This window comes from Myotis daubentonii, chromosome 9 (genome assembly GCF_963259705.1).
Source record: "Myotis daubentonii chromosome 9, mMyoDau2.1, whole genome shotgun sequence".
Taxonomy (NCBI): Eukaryota; Metazoa; Chordata; class Mammalia; order Chiroptera; family Vespertilionidae; genus Myotis; species Myotis daubentonii.
The window spans coordinates 34,031,214-34,052,255 of record NC_081848.1 but is presented as its reverse complement, the minus strand read 5'-3'; the positions used below and the strand labels follow the sequence as shown (position 1 = coordinate 34,052,255).

At 40.7% G+C, this 21,042-nt stretch overlaps 1 protein-coding gene across 2 annotated transcripts in view; it reads right to left on the bottom strand.

The window, feature by feature from the left end:
* The window catches only part of RAB30 (RAB30, member RAS oncogene family), an 85,483-nt gene that overhangs the window by 38,075 nt on the left and 26,366 nt on the right, over positions 1-21,042 (bottom strand). The window contains exon 2 of one of the 2 annotated variants that reach the window (XM_059708326.1): positions 19,871-19,955. The exons of the other annotated variant lie outside the window; for it this stretch is intronic. The gene's annotated coding sequence lies outside the window, so the exon portion shown is untranslated. The remainder of the gene's footprint in view (positions 1-19,870; positions 19,956-21,042) is intronic. 2 annotated transcript variants of the gene reach the window in all.

The following is a 21,042-nucleotide window of genomic DNA, read 5'->3' as shown; positions in this document are numbered from 1 at the left end:
TAAATGCAAAAGAAAAAGTGATCAGGACACACAAAAGCTGGAAATGCTTTTCAGAGAACCTAAACAACAGGAGAGGAAATCAAACCCCCAAACACTTTGATCCTATGGAGAATTAATTGGCAAAGATCATATAACCAAAGAGAAGAAGAAAATTATAATTTCCCAAGAGAAAGCCAAACCTTGTTATAATGCAGTGTCTCTGTGTGTATGGGGAAGTGGGGGACAAAATTAATACATTAATAATGGTTCTAAACTAGCTTATGTTGACTATTCATTGGATAATGCTTTTTAAGCCTTTTCTTCAACAAACAGAGTCATAGCTTTACTTTGTCCAGAGTGTGGGTTATTTAAATAAAAAATACTGCAGGGGGTGCAGACTGTAAGAAAGAAAGACAATTAACTAATCTTTGTTCAATGTCTATGATGAGCCAGATACTTAGAAAATAATAGTTTCCATTTATTAAATACAGTGTGCTCAACACAGAACTATTCACTTTACATGTATTATCAAATTAGATCATGCAAGTCCTCAACAACTCCGAGACATGAGTATTGGCCTTTCCATTTTACAGATAGGAAAAACATATTCACTCATTCCATCCATCTATACTGAGCATCTACTGTGAGCCAGTCAGTCACTGGTCCAGGATCCACAGTGAAGAACAGCCAAGTCCCCCCATCATAGAACATACATCCTAGGGGGGCAGAAAACAGAGCAATGAATGAATGGGGGATGAACATATAGATAAATGAACAAGAAGAATATCAGATAGTGACAAGTGCTACTAGAGAATTAAAACAGGAGGAAGGGACAGAGGCTTGACTAGGTAACTATTGTAGACCAGGCTGTCAGAGAAGGCCTCTCTGAGATGGCTATATTTAAGTTGATATTTGAATATGAAAGAGCCAAGCACATAAAGATGAAAGAAGAACATTTCAGACTGAAATAACAGCTGGTGCAGAGGCCCTAAAGTGAAAATGAACTTGGCATGTTCCAGGAATCAAAAGTAATGAAGCTGGGTACTTGGTCAATAAGAAGAGGCTAAGAGACTGACATGGGCAGGTCATAGGTCACATAGAAAGTAGTGGCCTCAGATTTGGCAATATGAAGGTCATTAGTGGACACAGATAAGAATAGTCCTGGTGGAATGATAGGAAGAGATTAGAGTGAGAGGAAGAAGTCAAAGCAAAAAAAAAAAAAAAAAACTATGGACAACTTTTAAGTTTTAGTGAGAAAATAAAATTAAAAAAAACTAAAAGATAGCTAGAGAGACTGGACAAAAATCGTGCACCTATGAATGAGGACAGTGGATGGGGAGTGAGGGAGGAGGGTGGGGTGGGAACTGGGTGGAGGGGAGTTATGGGGGGGAAAAAGAGGAACAAATGTAATAATCTGAACAATAAAGATTTAATTAATAAAAAAATAAAGTCTCTTTTAGCTTCAAAAATAAAAAAAAATAAGATAGCTAGAGAAAAATACAATGTCAACAGAATTTAAAATAAATGATAAAATTAGAAAAGGTTTGGAATTTGTTATTTTGCTTTCAGATAAGAAAGATTAGAACATGCTTATTTGCTACCAATAATTACCCAGGGATGAGGGTAAATTTAATGATGGCAAACAGAGGGGACATAATTATAAGATCAGGTCTATAAGACTAGTCTTAATGAAGTTAATAATGTGCCCTAGGAAAAAAAATTGGTAGGTAGAGGAGCTGGGGTACTAATCCAGGTGTGTTTTGACTCGAAGGTGCGTCCTCTTTCTACCACACCATTGACTATAATAAATACAGGGTGGGGCAAAAGCCAGTGTACAGTTGTTTTTATGGAAAATAAAACAATAGTAAATAATATTACAAGAATTAACTGTGTTTTGCATACTCACAACAGTAAACCTATTTTTGTCCCAGCCTGTATAACACAATAGTATTTGGAAAAATATCCCAACTCCAACCTCTGAAGTGAATCATAACAGAGATGGAAGGAATATTTAGAGAAGTAAAAGCCAACACAAACACTCCCTTCTTCTGTGTAAGCAAGTTCTATTTCTCATACAGACTTCTATTACCGCATTTTCACTCAAATGTCATGGCTTTAGTCCTACTAACTATAGGACCCTCAACTGTTGCCCTTTTATGTTCATAGTGCGTTTGAGGAGAGGATGGGGACACTGAAATTAATCCCCGTACACTGTAAGGGAGATCTCTCAAGTGACTGCAATAAGGTAGTAAAAAGATTTTTTAAATGCCAGTTGTGTATTTATAGTCAGCTAAAGTGAAGATGGAAATTAAGGAACATGATCGTTTTTCTTTCCTTCCTCTTTCCATGGATGTCTGAAAAAGCAAGTGACATGCCTGTGCCTCTTGACATGTTTCCCATGCTCACTCCTACTCTACCACATGGTGGCACAACCTCACCCCTCCAGCCCCATCTTCTGTCACCTGGCTTCCCATTATCTGTTCTAGTTTCCCTTCTCCTTCAGGACAACATAGATGCCCTCTCTCCCATGAAGTCCTCCTTGGTCTCTCCTTCTCTGAATCTGATGGCACTAAGTTCTAGCTCTTGATCATATTAATGCTCAAAACTGTTCTCTGATTCAGTAGGAAATTCAAACTATTTTCAGTAGGAAATTCAATATAATCATTGGCCATGGTTACTTTGAGAGGTCACTTAGGGAAGATTCAGAGAGATTTGAGTTGAAATTATGGCTCTGTTCAACTTCTGACAAACTGGGTAATCTTGGGCAAGTCACTTTCTGAAACTCAATTCCCCCACCTAGAAAATGAGAATAATACTACCTACTACCCACCACCTAGGTATGTAGCCAAAATGTGTCAGATGGCTCACTTTTCTGCTGAAAACTCTACAATGGCTTTCCATGGTTTTCAAAATCAAGTCCCGAACTCTTCAACATGTTTAAAACATCATCTCAACTCCTCTAGTGTCACTTCCCACGTAACTCACATTTCATACTGCAGTAACAATAAATTCCTCAGGATATTTCTCAGCCCATGCTGTTATTTATTTAGTTAGGTATTTGGTTAGTTAGTTATATTTGTGTAAGTATATGTTTATTTTTGGTCCCTTCAAACCCTGCACTCTTGTTCCACCTTGCTCAGACATCACTCTCCCAGAAGCTTTCCTGGACTTGTCACCTTCCCCCCATATACAGGTTAAGTTCTCCCATGATACCCTGGCCACAGCTTAATCACTGCAGTTACCCCACTGCAATGATTATTTTATTACAATTCATTTATTTATTACAATTATTTATTTACAAGACTTTCTAGTCCATAAAACTAGGGTCCCTTCAGGGAAAGGCCTGAGTTTTAGTCATCTTGTGTCCCCAGCACAGTGCTTGGTACATACAGGTACTTACTCCTACTTCACTTTTCTGATGCCCCATTTCTTCATCTATGAAATGAGAAGAATATCATCTACTTGAAAGGTTAGAGTTAAGGTTAAGTATTCAAAGCTGACCACAGGGTGGCTGGCATACAACCAGCCTTCAGTACATTTGATTAATGCTCTCAGCATCCCTGATTGAGCTTTCCGAATCTGTCCTTCAGGACCAGGCTCTATGCTGGCCCTGTGCCCTTGCTGTGAGCCCTCTCCCCACCCATATCCCTCAGCAGTGAGAGTCCCACTCAGCCAGTGCCCTCTGGACTCTGTGGATGACTCAGCTAGGGCACTAAATGCAAACGTTTCTTGAGCACCTTTGTACAAGGCAATGTCCCCGATGCAGTGGAAGTGATACAACATGTATATGGAATTTATATAGGGAAAAGGTGAAGGGACAATCAGACAAATGAAGGCAGTGCAATTCAGAAAAGGAAAAGGGTATATATCTCTGGGGGAGACAGGAAAGCCTTGGAGGAAGTGGCATTTGAACTAGACCTCAAAGGATGAATTTAAGCTGAGGGGCTATTTCCAGAGTTGTATGTGTTCTTCAAAACACAAAACTCAAATCACCTGCTTATCAGAAGAAAAGTAAATTTAGGGCGCTAGCCAGTTTGGCTCAATGGAATGAAGGGTCTTGGGTTCAATTCCGGTCAAGGGCACATGCCCCACTTGTGGGCTCGATCCCCAGTAGGGAGCGTGCAGGAGGCTGCCGATCAATGATTCTCTCTCATCACTGATGTTTCTATTTCTCTCTCCCTCTTCCTTCCTCTCTGAAATCAATGAAAAAAAAAATATATATATATATATTAAAAGTAAATTTAGGAAATTCTGACTACTACATAGCCCTCTAAGGAGACCCACATGCACAGTAGCAAGGCTTTGAGAAGTCTTGAAGTAAGGAACTCTATTTAACTTTGTTGAATCCAGCACCCCAAATTTGACCACAAGTTCTCTACTTCTTTCTCTCTGGAGGATCACAGCATCTTGAGTACCAAACTTTAAGAAAAAACAGGTTAAGTGTTACCGTTGCAAAGTTATATTTTGCAATAGGACCTCTCATAGATAACACCTTAACACCAGATTTTTAAGTACTGTAATCAGTAATTTTAAAAATTCTCCTGGCATTTTGCCCAAAGGGAAAAAGCAATGGAAGACTGTGCAGAGCTAAGTAGCTCTCAAAACAACAAATACCTGCCCTGTCCAGTGTGGCTCAATTGGTTGGAGCACCCTCCTGTGCACCAAAGAGTCACATTGTCGATTCCCTGTTCGAGGTGCACATGGGATGCAACTGATGTTTCTCTCCCTCTCCTTTCCTCTCTCTCTAAAATCAACAAAAAGCATATTCTGGTGGGGGGGGGTGGGAGGGGAGGCATATACTAGGGTGAGGGTTAAATAAATAAATAAATCCCCCCACCCATAAAAGAAAATAAATACCCTCCTCCTGCAGTTGTGAGGTAGACTGCAGACCACAAGCCTTTCTTTCTTTAATTTTTTTCCCATCACCATTTATCCCCCCTATCTTCCACCTCCACCCCTTCACTCCCTCTCACACACCCCTCCTCGAACCACAAGCCTTTCCATCAAGGGAAACAAGGCATCTCTGACAAAGCCCATTCCTTCTTCGGTAGGATGTTTACACTCCAATAGCCACCCTCCCTCCCTCTCCAACCTGCTGACTAAGTGAGAAACACCAGACTTGAAAGCAAAGGGAACAGCATTGCGTAACAGCAAGCCACCAGACGAGGCATGCTTTGCTCCTTAATATTTACCAAACAGTGGTGTCAATAAAAGGCGAGAAGGAAAGGGGCATTGTCTGCTGTCTGTCCCCACCCTGGAAGCACAGTGTTCAGCAATCCAGTCTGCGAGTTAACAAATGTGCACTGGCAGCGAGGCACTGTGCTCATGATTCAGAGACAAACAGACACAGTCCCACCCACAAACCCGGCTTCGCAGGGAAATAGGCAGGTAAACAAACTGCAATGCAGCACGCAAAGTGCAAGCAAACAACTCTGTAATAAGAGGGGAACACAAAACGCCAGCAAGGCACAAATGCGGGACTCCTTAACTTTGCCTAGACTCAAGGTCAGAAGGAAGGCGAGGTAAAATAAGAGGAGTGCTCAGAAGATTGAAAATGAGTTGTGAAGGCAAAAAAATAAAATAAAATCAAAACATACATAACTAAATGAAACAGGGCTCTAGGGTTGAGTAGATCAGGGTAGGATAGAGCACGACTGGGAGGGGAAGGGGGGAGGAGGCGCGAGCAGGCGACACCGAGAGCAGCGGGTCTTCCTGAGCCTGCGGCACACAGAACAGCTGCATCTCATTTCACTTGCTCCTGAAACCCACAGAAAGTAGGTGGAGTGTTGTTTTCTTCTTAATAACATAACCGTGCAAGTAAAGGGGAAAAGGAGACTGGCTTAGCAGATTCAAGAAATCTGAACCCTAAACCAGATGCAGGGAAAGCTGAGAACTGAGCCGACTGAAACCACAGAATCCTTCCAGGCCTGGACTGGCAGTCCCGTGTACCTAGGGGCATAGGATGCTACAATGACGAAGACAAGAGTGAAAGCCGCTGGAAAGCAATCCCTACATCCTCTCCCCACTGGCAGAATTCTGGATGCTTAGTCTCTGGAGAACATAAAACAGAAATGTATTTGCTTTACAACCATCTGGGAAAAGGGGTTGGGGGATACAGATGAAGCAAAAAAGTCCATGAAGTGATCACTAGTGAACGTGGGTGATGGGAACATGGGGGTTCACTGTACTAGCCTCTCTACTTCTGTAAATCTTTGATATTTTCCATAATAAAAAGTAAGAGTATCTCTGGTCCAGAAGTACCCAGCACGTCTGAAGGGAAGCATAACGAAGGGCACGTGTCTACACACGTGGAGTGCCCCACACCTTCCTGACTACCAGACACTGTCGGGTAGAACCACACACCGCAACGAGGAGCGGAAGACTCCTCCTGGGCAAACACAACCTAGGGAACCTGAAGATGCTGCCTCAGGGGCTCCCCAAAACAGCCCAGCCCAATCATGCCATAGGGAGGCTCAGAGTTAATCATCTCCATCCCATACTCAGTTTCCTGACAGCTTTTTTTTTTTTTGACAACTTTATTATGATAGAACTCACATAATCAATTCACCTTCTTAAAGTGTACAATTCAATGGTAGTTAGTATACTCACAGAGTGTACAACCATCACCACTGGGATGGTTTATTAAGATATAATTCACATACTCAATTCCCTCTTCTAAAGTGTACAATTCAGCGGTGTTTAGTATATTCATAGAGTTGTACAACCATCACCACCATCAATTTTAGGACATTTTCATCACTGCCTCCCAAAGAAAACCCTATACCCATTAGCAGTCACTCTGCATTTCAGCTACTTTCCAGCCCCAGGCAACTACTAATCTGTTTTCTGTCTGTATAGATTTGCCTATTCTAGACATTTCACATAAATGAAATCATACACTGTGGGGTCTTTTATGAGTGGCTTCTTTCACTTACCACAATGTCGAGATCTTGACAGCTTTTATTCCCCCCCCTCCCCTCCTGCAATCGGAGTGACATCTTGGGAAAGCCTCTAATAAAGACACAGACCACAGTAAACACAAAAAGAGCAACTTGAAGGAAACAGATATTATGTGGGAGGGGGAGAATGCCATTAATATTCTCACACAAAAAAATAAATAAAACTGCCTCCATGAAGTGAAAATAGGATACTATAAAAAGGAAACACTTAGAGAACAAAACAAAAACAGAGCTCTTAGAAGATGACAACTCAATAGCAAAAATTTTTAAAAAGCCACACCTCAATAAAGGGATTAAAAGATAAAGTTGAGGAAATCTGCCAGTGTAGTCAAAAGATAAAGATAAGGAAAACAAGAGAGAGAAGTTGAAAACAGGAGAGAGAAGTTAATATTCTAGAGCAAGCATGTCAAACTCCCAGCCTGTGGGCCACATGCCTGGTTTATTTGGCCTGTGTTAGCCTTTGAGTTTGACATGCTTGTTCTAGAGGACCAGTACAGGGTGTTTCCTATCAGAATAAGAGAAATTCCCAAGAGAGAACAGAAAAGAAGGAAAATCATGATGAATCAATATAATTCGACAAAACTGTGAAGAACTGAGGGGCGCAGGTTGCCAGGTTGAAAGGGCCCAGCACACAGCACAATGTGAAATGACTGTGAATTTGCAGAAACTGCGAAGAGAAGATTCTACAAGCTGGAGGATGTCCTTCACCAAGTGGTAAACAAGAATCAGAGGACCTAGTAGAGACAAGAAACTGAGGACCCCCAGATAACTACCACATGAAGAAGCTAGCCAGCCCAGAGAAGTATAACTCCAGGGAGAGACACACCGAAGATGGCCATCACCACCAACCCCTCTGCCATTAAACCCTCTTTATTCTAAATATTTAAAATGTATGATTATAAAATTTTCAAACATACTCAAAAGTAGAACCTCCATACCCATCACCCAGATTCAACAATGATGAACATTTTGACCTGTTTACTTGATCTAGCCTTTATTCTCTCTTTGTTTAAATATTTCAAAACAAACTCCAATCATATTTCAACCCTATGTACTCCTGAACCCATCTCTACATTACCCATTTTCTAACATCACAACACTACTATCATACCTAGAAAATTAACAATAATCCCTTGATATTAGTCCATAATAAAATTTCCCCAACATCTCAAAGACACCTTTTAACAGGTAGACTGTTATAGGCTGCTAAATTGTGTCCTACACACACACACACACACACACACACACACACACACACACACACACACACATTTCTATGTTGAAGCTCTAACCCCAGTACCTCAAAATAGGACTGTAATTGAAGATAAGGCCTCTAAAGGCCTAATCTAACCCCCCTGGTGTCCTTGTAAGAGGAGATTAGGACACACACACACACACCAGGTCTGCATGTGCACAGAGGGATAACCATGTACAGAGGTGGGAAGAGGGCAGTCATTTGAAAGCCAAGGACAGAGGCCTCAGAGGAAACCAACTTTTACAGCACCTTCATCTTGGGTTTCCAGCCTCCGGAACGATAAGAAAATAAACTTATCTTGTTTAAACTACCCAATCTGTGATGTTTTGTTATGGTACCTAACAAACTAACACACAGACTATCCAAATAAAAACAAGATTTATATATTACATTTGAAAATGTTCCATGTGCACTTTAGAAGAATGTATATTCTGTAGCTTTGGGGTGGAATGTTCTGAAGATGTCAATTAGTTCCATCTATTCTAGAGTGTCATTTAGGATTGCTGTTTCCTTGTTGATTATTTTGTCTAGAAGATTTATCCAGTGATGTCCGTGGGGTATTGAAGTCCCCTACTATATATATATATATAACACATTTGGTTATCATTCCTAAACCACGTTATTTTTTTCATGCTATTGACTTCATGCAGAGGCCAAGTCAGTTGTTCAACACTAACCTTGTGTGTTTGGTTTCTTAGAGTGTGACTTAACTTGTCATCCTTTCCCCTGTATTCCCAATAAATTTAAGTCAGCTCTAGAGGTTTGATCAGATGGAAAGGTCAACTTTTACGTAAGAATATTCCATAGGTGGTATACTACATACTCTCTTTTGAACCTGACAAATTATGATAAATAAACTTGGTCCAGATTCTTTCCTATTTGCCTTGACCATGTGCTGATGAAGTATCTTGCTTGTCCCCTCCCTGCTGTCTGTTTGGTTAGCTGATGGCATTCACTTCATCCACAGAGAGCTAGAGATAGGCCATAGAGATACTAGGAGTAGAAAAGACAGAGCAGTCCTCTCTCAGTGATCATATTCTACCAGACGGCCAGTGCCTGGCCCACACTACCACCCCATCAGATGCCCCAATTGTGGGTAGTGCTATATTTCCTAGGATTCACTCACAGTCTTGCCCATTGACTTCCCCATTAGGACCTTTGGAACTCACGGGGAAGCTAAAGCCAGACTATGACCCTGAGTAAGTTCAGCTTATTTTTGGATCTAAAAGTGGCAATGTCATCCTTTTCTTATAAAGCTTGCTAGATTTATGCTTGCATCTTTGTTTTAAAAAACTAAACAATGTATAGTTTAGTAATATAAACATGGGTGATTAAACCATAAAGAAAAGTACAGGAATGATGAACACAAAAATCCAGCTAGTCACTGCCTCTGGTGAGGAAGGAAGGAGACAGGATCTGAAGGCAGAGAGTACAGAAGCAGCTTCTAAGGTACCAATAATACTCAACTTGATAAACTGGATGGTAGATACACAAGGTTCATTCTATTCTTCTACTTTGAACTGTAAATGTGTATTTAAAATACTCTTTGGTATGTATGTGTTCTATATTAATTATTGTACGTGAGCAGTGTGCTGTGGCTAGAACACAGGGCTTGAAGAGTAGAGTGAAAGGGAAAAGACTGGAAGTGGAGTAGACTCTGCGGGCAACTGGGAGCCTCAGCGATGCTCTCTTGGGAGTATCTATAGGGGACATTTGTACCCAAGATCAATTACAATGGCTTTCTCACAGCCTGTCTGTCCATCAAGAATGATGTCAAAAATCTTTTTTTTTTCCTACTAAGTTACTCAAAGATGAAATGTCTAGCATTGTAAGCCTTTCCCTGGGAAACATAATAATGTGTTTGGTGTATTTTTCCAAAGAGAGAAGATTCAACTTCCTCTAGGGAATACATCTGCCTCAAATTCTTTTTTTTTTTTTAATGAAATTATTATTTTTTTAATATATTTTATTGATTTTTTACAGAGAGGAAGGGAGAGAGATAGAGAGTTAGAAACATCGATGAGCGAGAAACATTGATCAGCTACCTCCTGCACATCTCCTACTGGGGATGTGCCCGCAACCCAGGTACATGCCCTTGACCGGAATCGAACCTGGGACCTTTCAGTCCGCAGGCCGACGCTCTATCCACTGAGCCAAACTGGTTTCGGCTGCCTCAAATTCTTAAATGACAAAGTTGGGAGGGATGCAGACAAATGTTCTAGATGGCAGAATTGGGACATAGAATGGCAGGTCAAATCTAGTCCAATTTATATCAACATCTACCGTTTAATGAGAACATATGATATGTCAAGAGCTTTACATAATTTATCTCATTTTATCCTCACAACCACTGGGAAGCAGAGACCCAGAGAAGTAACTTGCCCAAGGTCACAAAGCATGCCAATGGGTCATGATTTGAACCTAGGTTTTCAGATTAAAGTTTCAATCTCAAGTGAGATTTCTTCAGCTACTAGAAGATTTGGAAACAACCTAAGTGCCCATCAGCAGATGAGTGGATTAAAAAACTGTGGTACATCTACACAATGGAATACTACGCCACTATAAAAAAGAAGCAACTTTTACCATTTGCAACAGCAGGGATGGAACTGGAGAGCATTATGCTAAGCGAAATAAGCCAGTTGGAGAAAGATAAATATCACATGATCTCACTCTTATGTGGGATATAATGATCAACATAATTTGATGAACAAAAATAGATCCAGAGACAAATGGCAGGGGCGGTGGGGGGTTTAGAGAGCAACCAAATGACTTGTATGCATGCATATTAGAATAACCAGTGGACACAGACACTGGGGTGGTGGGGGCTTGCCTGGGGTGGGAATGGCTGTGTGTGTGTGGGGGGGGGGGGGGGTGGTGTCAATCGGGAGGGAAAAGGAGACATATGTAAAACTTTAGATAATAAAAAAAGGGAAAAAATTTAACATTTAAAAACCAAATCCTCTTTACTCAATTCACTCTGTCAAACTCAGAGAACTGCCACCCAATTTCCATCTCCTTGGGCATATGAGGGTATCAGCACCTCAGAAAAATGATTAGACCAGACTGATCTCATTCATGAATGTAACTAACATTCAAGGACCCTCTGACAGCTGCCAGGAAACTCCTGTCTGCCTCAGAGCAAGTCTGTCATCAAGAGTAAGTTGTAAAAGGGTTCCCAGCTCGGCTCTGTCTGCCTCCCCATCTGTATTTAATACTTTGCCAAATTCAAGCTCTGCTGTTGTAGATGGGGGTCCCTTACACAAAGGCTGCTGAGCAAGACCCTTTAATCAGCCTGTTCCCCCACCTTCAACTTTCTCTAGCCTTCAGGGCCACTGTGATTTGATGGGTGTGTGCGGCTGAGAGAACAGCACAACCAGCTCCAACGCACAGTCATAGCCAATGGAGCAATCCCGAAAGACAGCCAGAGAATTTTAATGAAAACCAGAAAACTCCAGGCCGCAAAGTCCAACTGCAGTCCAACTGCCAGCCCCTCCTCCTGCAGCTAAGAATCCCTGAGCCAGCACGGCCCCAAAAAGCAGGGAGAAAAATCCATTTAGCATTCAGAAACCTTCCACAGCAACCACTTTCCAGGGTCATTTAGGTGAGAGGCAAGGCACGTGCTAAGTGCAATAGGACGCAGGGTACCTAAGAGGCACAGGGTGTGGCAGCAGCAGATGAGCCAACAGATTATGAAACAGTCATTTATAAAAAAATTAAAAAGCGCCTCTTTCTTCTGCCAAAGCTGTCTGAATACAGCTGCATACAAGGTTGGTGAGGAATCTTAACAAGCTTAAAGGGACCGTACTTCAGATACTCAAGAACCAGAGGTGAAGGAAAAGAATATTTTGAGCACTTACTATGTGTCAGGCGCTCTTATCTCATTTTACCTTCACCTTGTGGTGGGAATTATAAACTGCATGTAACAGATAAGAACACTGACTCAGAGGTTAGATAACTTGTCCGAGGCACACAGCTGGCAGGAGTGAACCAAGACTCAAAGTTCAGTGTGCATGAGGCTCATCAGAAATAAACGCAGAATCCTGACCTGATAAAAAGAATCATCATTTACTGAACATGGGCTATGGGCCTGTAACTAAGCTAGGATTTTTGCATGCACGATATCATTTAATCCTCACAGCAACCATATAAGCTAGGAATTATTATTATTATTATTATCTTCATTTTCAGTGAGGAAACTAAGGCTGGATGTTAAATAATTTGACCAAGGTCATGACTTTGCCAGCATTTGATCCCAGGTCTATCTCATTTTAGAGCCCCCATGTTAAAACACTCACCCTAAGAGCCTACAGAGGGGAACCACCGAGGCCATCAGGCCAAGCCAGCAAGTCGCATAGAAACTTCTGCCCCCTTCCCAGCAGGTAATCCATGTGCCAGGGTTACCCTGTAATTCCTCCGAGCGTTCCTTAGTGGTGGCACAGACGCCCTGGCTCGGGATAGGCTGACAGTGACAGTTCCCCTTTCCCATGATCTGTGGGCTCTGCTGACACTGCGTGTGTGAAGGAGAAGGCTACCACCATGATCCTGAGATGCTTGTGCGTCCAGAAGCCGACAGCTCCCTTCTGCAGGCTCTGCTCCACAGACCCACACACCTCTCAGCAGCCTCCACTCCTCCACCTGCCGAAAAACAGCTCACAGGCTATTTGTATTCTTAACAGGAGACCATGTGCCTCCTCTTAGGCAACTATGATTTCCCAAGGGAAGACAAATGTCTAGACAGAGCATCCCAATCCATCTAGACAAGAGATTTGCCACAACAAGGTCACATTTGAGCATTTAGTTTTGGGGGCTGTATTCAGTGGCCCAGTGAAGGCTCTGGGCTTGGCACCCCTGGGTTATCAGACTGAGCATCACTCCGCACAACTGATATCCAGGGTTAGAACTGTCTTCCCAGACAGGCAAGCATTACATCAGAGGAGTCACAGGCATCTTACACCTGACTGTGAGTCACACACATAGGAACACTATATAAACAGTTCCATTAATCAGGCTGAAACTTCACAGAACTCCTGTACACGTGCTCAGAATAAAGCCCCAGGCTTTGAGGTGGACTGGACATCTAATGTGCGTCTGGTAATGTGACAGGTACATTCACAGCTGATATCTTAATTAATCTTCATAACATTCTGTGAGGTAGATAAGATTGCTAGTATACAGGTGCAGCAACAAAAGCCCAGAGGTTAACATAATTTGCCCAAAGTCACACCAAAAGTGGCAAAGTTCATATACACTATTAAAAAAATATTTTTATTTATTTATTTATTTATTTATTTATTTATTTATTTATTGAGAGAAAAACCAATTTGTTACTTCACTTATTGATACATTCACCGGTTGCCTTTTGGATGTGCCCTGACTGGTGATCAAACACACAAACTTGGTGTATTGGGACGACGCTCAACTCCATTTTTAATGACTCCACAACCTTACATTCAGTCACTCATGAGGCCATTCATTATTCCTCAGACATTTATGGAGCACCTTCTATGGACAGCTACTGTGCTACTGTAGAGGATACAACTGCCAGCATTGTATCCTAGGTCCAGTCACCAAGAACTTACATTCTCATGAGGAAAGAAGGCAGGGTGATCTGAAGAATGGGTACAGGATGACGAGGTGAGGGGCTCAGATAAGGGATCAGGACAGGCCTCTCTGAGGAAGTGGCCTCTGAGCTGAGATCTGAAAGATGAGAATGAGCCAGCCATTTGCAGAGCTCAGAAAAGCAGCACACAGGCAGAAGGACCAGTGCAAGGGCCATCTGCAGGAAGACGCTGGGCGTATCAGAGAACATACAGGCCACCAGGACCAAGGTTGAGTGAGCAACAAAGAAAAAGAATGTTTGAGATGAGGCAGGCCTACTTGACCACAGAAAAGAGTTTGGATTTTGTCATAAGGGCAGTGGAAAAATCAAAAAAGTGTTTTAATTAGGGGAGTGACAATCTGATTTGTTCCTTAAAGAGAGAGTTCTGGTGGCAGAGGGAGTGCAGGGAGGGGGCAGAGTTAGGAATGAGGGCAGACACAGGAGAGGAGTTGGGCTGATGTAAGGAAGGGATGTCTCCTGGTCAGAGCTGGGGAAGTGGAATGAGGTTCCCCAGGTGCTGATGACTTTCCTGTCATTGGAAGTGTTCAAGAATAAACCAGATGACCCCTTGGCTACATGGTTAAAGAATTCAATAATTGGGTGGACAAGTCCTCCTAAGCCTAAAATCCTTCTAAACCCTAGAATTCTGTGGTTTTAAGATAAAATCTTTATTAATCTGACTTTCAGAACTGGAGTTGCCACAACTTCCTTGGTAAATCCTACCTATCAAAAGGCAACTGAGAACAATGTTAGCTTATTTCAGTCCATATAAAGTGACTCCTACTTTACTTCTTAGTGTCACGCATTTGCTGAAAGGCCTTGGTGTAAGTAAAAGGCACAAACTATGGAATCAGACAGCCCAGACCAGCTTTGAAATATCTGGCAAGTTATTTAAATCCTTAGAGTTTTAGTTTCTTTCTTTGAAAAATGGGAAAAATAATGCCTAATCCAGGATAATTGCTGTGAGGACCAAAGTCTAATGTCTGAAACATCATAATAAGAATAATGATAAATGGCATTTATTGAGCCATTACTGTATGCTTGCATGTACTATGTGATCTAGGGGCATTTTGTCATCTAATCCTTTAAAAAAAAAAACCCAGAAGGTAAGCACTATTACTATCCCAACATTAAAAATTAGGGAACTATTTCTAGAGGTTAAATAACTTATCCAAGAGTCATATAGCTATTTATTGCTCAAATTATTAAAAAAAAAACAAAAAAAAACAACAACAGGCAAAGAACAAACTTCAACAAAAGTTGAAAGAAAAAAAAACAAAGAAACCTATACTATTTATATAACTTGAGAAAAAGATGTAACCTACTGTTAAATTTAACAATCCATTTAATTCGCTGATTACACATTTAGTAAATATTTATTGAACATATAAATGAATAAATGAATGAATAAATCATTCCAACAAACCTATATTCCAACAAACCAGACAGAGATTTTACATCAATTTAATTTAGAGTTTGCCATAAAACCACAATCTTCAAACTGCAGATAAATGGCCAACATAATGACCCATAGTCCATAAAGGAAGGTCCTGCCTGGCCGGCATGGCTCAACCATTGAGCATTGACCAATGAACCAGGAGGTCATGATTCAATTCCAGGTCAGGGCAAATGCCTGGGCTGCTGGCTCGATCCCCAGCGGGGGGTGTGCAGGAGGTAGCAGATCAATGATTCTCTCTCCTCATTGATGTTTCTATTTCTCTCTCCCCCTTTCTCTCTGAAATCAATAAAAATATGTTTTTTAAAAAGAAGGACCTAAGAAATGTCATTCTCATACAGACCAAAAGAAGCAGGAATTACTGTTGTTCTTTCTTTGGAAAGTCAAACTGTTAGAGGAGTACTCAGGGCAGTTGGAAGAAGACAGAGCGCACAATAAATGGAAGCCTGGAAGAAGTGGTCTCAAAGAAAAGATGAGAAGCCGTCCAAAGGAGGCAGAATCTAAGAGAACAAAGCCTGACTTAATAACCAGGAGTTACTGATGGACTTCCTTAGAATTGTGGGAAAGGATACCAAGTTTCAAGGGCATTTGGATGAATGGACTAAAGAGGAAGGGAACATGGTCTTTTTAAAAGTTTGGTGATAAAAAGGAGAGAAAAGTCCTAGCCAGTTTCGCTCAGTGGATAGAGCGTTGGTCTGCGGACTGAAGGGTCCCAGGTTCGATTCCGGTCAAGGACACATGCCTGGGTTGCTGGCTCGATCCCCAGTAGAAGGCATGCAGGAGGCAGCCGATTAATGATTCTCATCATTGATGTTTCTATCTCTCTCCCTCTCCCTTCCTCTCTAAAATCAATAAAAAAAAAATTTTTTTTTTAAAGGAGAGGGAAAAGCAGAAGGATGCTGGTAAGTATAGAAGGTGAGGAACAGGAGCCAAAAGAAGAGAAGCTGAAGACAGAACACCGATGAAGATACAAGAAAGAACTAGGAGGACCAGACCTAAGGAAGTGAAGGGCAGGACAGACTACACAGGGAAAGGCTACCCTTGGAAAAGAGAGGTCACCTTCTGCACTTGGACAAGAATGAAGAAGGAGAGACTAATGTATGGGCATAGTGAAAGTTACTCTGATTCAAGCTTGATGAATCCAAAGAGTGATTGTTAGATAATACCATTTGAACTTAAAAGGGTATTGATTTTCTTGGGCCACTCATAAATTGCTATCGAAAAGAACAGCCATCATTTGTACCTACATTTTATACAGTTCAAAATCAGGCTTATTGAGATGTGCTTACATTCTGTTTCTTAATCTGGGTGCTAGTGCACTGGTGTGTTCAGTTTGAAAACTTCATCAAGCTATATGGTTATGTGTGCACTTCTCTGTATGTTCATTCTATTTCAATAAAGAGTTTTATTAACTTAGAATCATCACTACTGTACTCTTCATACAGTTTTTTAAAAAGTAACTCAACCTCTAGAAAATTATATATTCTTTAGACAGGCAACATTCCTTACCATTCTTTTAGATCTTCCATAGTAATAAATTCAAGATTACATATACAGTAGGTATCTAAACAATATATGTTGATGTGATTGGAAGAACTTTAGCACTTAATGTCCAGACTTAATACAAATATATCTCCAGGAGGAGACACCTTTATGATTGTGAAACCTGGCAGACCCCACCTTAGCCAAATGAGCATCACCAATAATGGAATAAACTAACATATATGCCTCTCCTTGTGAAGCTATTTAGAATTCCTGCCAAAAATGTTTAACCTATATATAACCATGGAGAAATAACTAGACAAATTCAGGTTGTGAGATATTTTAAGAAAACAGGCCTGGAATCTTAATCTTAAAAATATTAATGTCATAAAATACAAAAAAGAGGGAAACCTATGAATTAAAAGAGACTATAAAAAGGAGATTAAAGATGCATAGCAACTAAATTTAATGTGCAATCTTTGAGTAGACCTTAGATTAAAAACAAACCAACAACTACACTGTTAACATTATTAAACTAACATCATTAATATTCTTTGAACAATGGGGGTTTGCAAAAATGCTGCAATTGTTCATGCCCGTGTATCCAGGCCCCTGAGCAATATGACTTTCAGCTCCTCTCATTAAGAGGAGCTTCTGACTGGTTTTGACCAAAAGACTGCAATAGAAGTTATACTGTGCAAGCTCCAAGCCTAGGCCTCAAAAGGCTTTGCACACTTCCACTCTCTCTTAGAATCTGGCTATTTGCCATGGGACCAAGCCTAGGCAATTCTGCTAGACTTCACAGGGGTCACCTAAGACCATTGGAAAGCACATATATAATTACATATTGCTTTTGTGATTAATCACTATGCTTTAATTATGTTCAATTTATAACAATGAAATTGGGGGTCACCACAACATGAGGAACTGTATTAAAGGGTCGCGGCATTAGGAAGGTTGAGAACCACTGTGCTAGAGGATGGAAGACCCTTTGGAGCAGAGATAAGCCATCCAAACTAAGATCAACTTAGACCAGCCAGCCTCTGATAGATCCAGCAGTTGACTGCAGACTTTGAGGGGACCCAGCCAAGATCAGCTGGTCCTGATGCAAATTAGAACTATCCATATGACTCACAGAATCATGAGAATTAATAAATGGTGGTTTCACCTCGCTGGCGTGGCTTAGTGGTTGAGCATCAACCTATGAACCAGGAGGTCACGGTTTGATTCCCAGTCAGGGCACATGCCTGGGTTTGGGGCTCAATCCCCAGCAGGGGGAATGCAGGAGGCAGCTGATCAATGACTCTCTCATCGTTGATGTTTCTAACTCCCTCTGCTTTCCTCTCTGAAATCAATTAAAAATTTTTTTGGAAAAACAAATAAATGGTGGATTTGTTATACAGCAAATGTTAACTGATTAAAGATGAGATTTAAATATAGACTGTATTATGGAATCAATGTTAAATTTCTCAGGCATGATAAAGCTGTTGTGGTGATGTAAAAACACGTCCTTATACTCAGGAGATAAATACTGACATATTTAGAGATCAAGTATCATGACGTCTGCCCCCCAAAAAACATAAATCTGCATATATAAAAATAAAGCACATGTGACAAAATGTTAAGAATTAGTAAATTTAAGATTTTTTGAGTGTTCTTTGTACTAATCTATTCATTTGAAATTTTTGAAAATGAAAAGTTAGAAATCTACATGTGTACCTATCTCCAGAACATGGTGACTCTGAATGCTTATTTGGTAACACAGCAGCCAGCACATAATGAACAGATCGTTCTCCTTTTGTGCTGTCCTCCACCTCCTACCCCTTTCTTACTGAAAGCGGCTACTACTGCTGAAGAGGGAGGTGGAGTAAATCAGGGGCAAACCCTGGTAGAGTTAAAAGAAAGATTTATTAATACATAAGACATGTTTAAAAGTAGGTATTGCCCTGGCTAGGTGGCTCAGTTGGCTGCAGCATCGTTCCGTACACCAAAAGGTTTTGAGTTCCATTCCTGGTCAGGGAACACACCTAGGTTTTGGGTTTGATCCCTATAGAGGCTTGTACAGGAGGCAATGGATCGATGTTTCTATCCTACATCAATGTTTCTCTCTCTCTCTCTCTCTCTCTCTCTCTCTCTCCCCCTCCCTCCCTCCCTAAAAATCAATTTTAAAAAATATCCTCAGGTGAGGATTAAAAAATAAATAAATAAAAATTTGAAAGTAGGTATTAATAGCAAGGCATCACTGAGGATTTCTCCCTGGTATAATTAAAAAACATTTGTGGTGGTTGGCTGAAACTTGAAAAGAAAAAAGCATTGGCAAGACAAATGGGGAGGTCTCTGAAATATTTTGTGTTAGAAAACAAATATTCATGTGTTTCTATTTTAAGGGATTTCTCATATGCCTACAAATGAGAAGATTATCTTGTATTACATCTCTTCCCCCTGAAAGGCCCTCAAACAAATAAATGGTGATTTATCTTTACCAATAGAGCCTGAATCTGTTTTTCCACAACCTAATGAAAGCCTCCTTTATTTAATGTGGATTTTCCTTCAAGTGATATGCAGCAATTATTAATGCTATGTATTGACGTTATGAATCAACCCAGGGGCCTAGATTCAAAGGATATAAGCTTTCTGAGCTGAAATCCAAGAACCTCAGTTTTTCTATGCCATATAGAGATACTCTGCTTACAATGAATGGCAAACAATGCTGTTCTTTATATAAAAAGCAGTAATCTAGATAGAGAGGTTATGGTGGGTTGTTTTTTGGGTTTTTTTTTAGAACAAGCTCTACAAATGTGTTAAAAAGTCTTTGACTTCAAAAACTTCCAATCAAACAAGCCCAAATATTACCACTGTTCAGTGAGAAAAACTTTCAACTTATAAGGAAAGAACAGATCACAAGCTACTGTACATCTAATGAGTTGGTTGTTCTCATCTGTCAGAGCTAAAAGAATTAATGCAGCAAAGATATTTGTTTTGGGCATGGTTTGGCTCAAAGCCAAGTCCATGCCCACGCTTTCTTACAGAATCCCTCAGTTCTCTAGCCCACAAACCCCAGGATGCCTCAGACTATAGTTTGAAACTACAACTTTAAATTACATATTTGTGGGGGAAAAAAAAGAAGAAGAAGAAGGTACCTCATACAGAGAGAATCTTCCAGTTGCCTCTACAAACTTCAGCACATTCAGAGAAACCAATCAGGCTGTCACATCTTCAAGGAACCTTTGATGTTCAAAGAGAATTCTACTGTGCACATTAATTCTCAAAACTGTTCAGTGACACCATAAAGACAGCTGCAGAACAATACACTTTCCTGGCCCACATCTGCATATTAGCATATACAACTGGTGACGGGATAAGTCATCAGAAGACCTGGGCATGGCTCTAGCTCACCACTGAGTTCCAATTCACTTGTCCCTAAAAGTGTCAACTGCCTGACTCATTGATTCACTCATTGTGCAAACATCAATTGGGCAAATTTTACTTAATCTATTCAAGCTTAGTTTCCTCAGTTTTAAAATAAGGATGGTAATTGTACCCATTACATTGGGTTATTGGCAGAATTAAATAATACATACTACTACACATGTCAATAAACTTTCAATAAATATTAGCTATAATTATTATTCCTTATCTGGGTGGATATACTAGATATCTTTTAAAGTCTTTTGCAACCCTGAGATTCATTCTATGAATTAATTGTGTGACCCAGAAATTTAACATCTCTGAGCCTCAAGCTCTTTATATGTAAAATGAAAGGGTATATAGTTACGTGATCTCTAAGGTCCTTACAACTCTAGAATAGTAAAAGGCTCCATGGTTGATATTATATGATTTCAGATGTGTCTCAGTGCCACTGCTTAGATAAACTGGTATGTCAAAGCAACTGCCAAATAAACCATCTTTCTCTGGTGTCGGTCTGAATCTTCTTTCACTTTTGTTCTTTTAATATCATAACCCACCCCTGCATACATAGGATGTATACAAGGTATGAGTCCTCAAAGAGAAAAACAAGCAAGTGGGGAGGAAGCCAGACCCTGTCCCCTTCCTTTAGGCTGGGCAGTGCATCCAAAACACAATTGGGGGAGGTGCAATGAATGAATGAACTCATTCATTCACCCACAGAAGCATCTACATACTGAGGGTGGAGTGACTTCCTGTGCCTCCCGGCACCCACCACTTGTCTCCATATGCACTTTCCACACTGCCATCTTATCTGCGCCAGTTACTAAACTGACTGATGCCTGGGACTTTGTCATGCTAAATTTGCATCCTAATCCGAGGCACAGTGCCGCCCTAGAAGAATGTG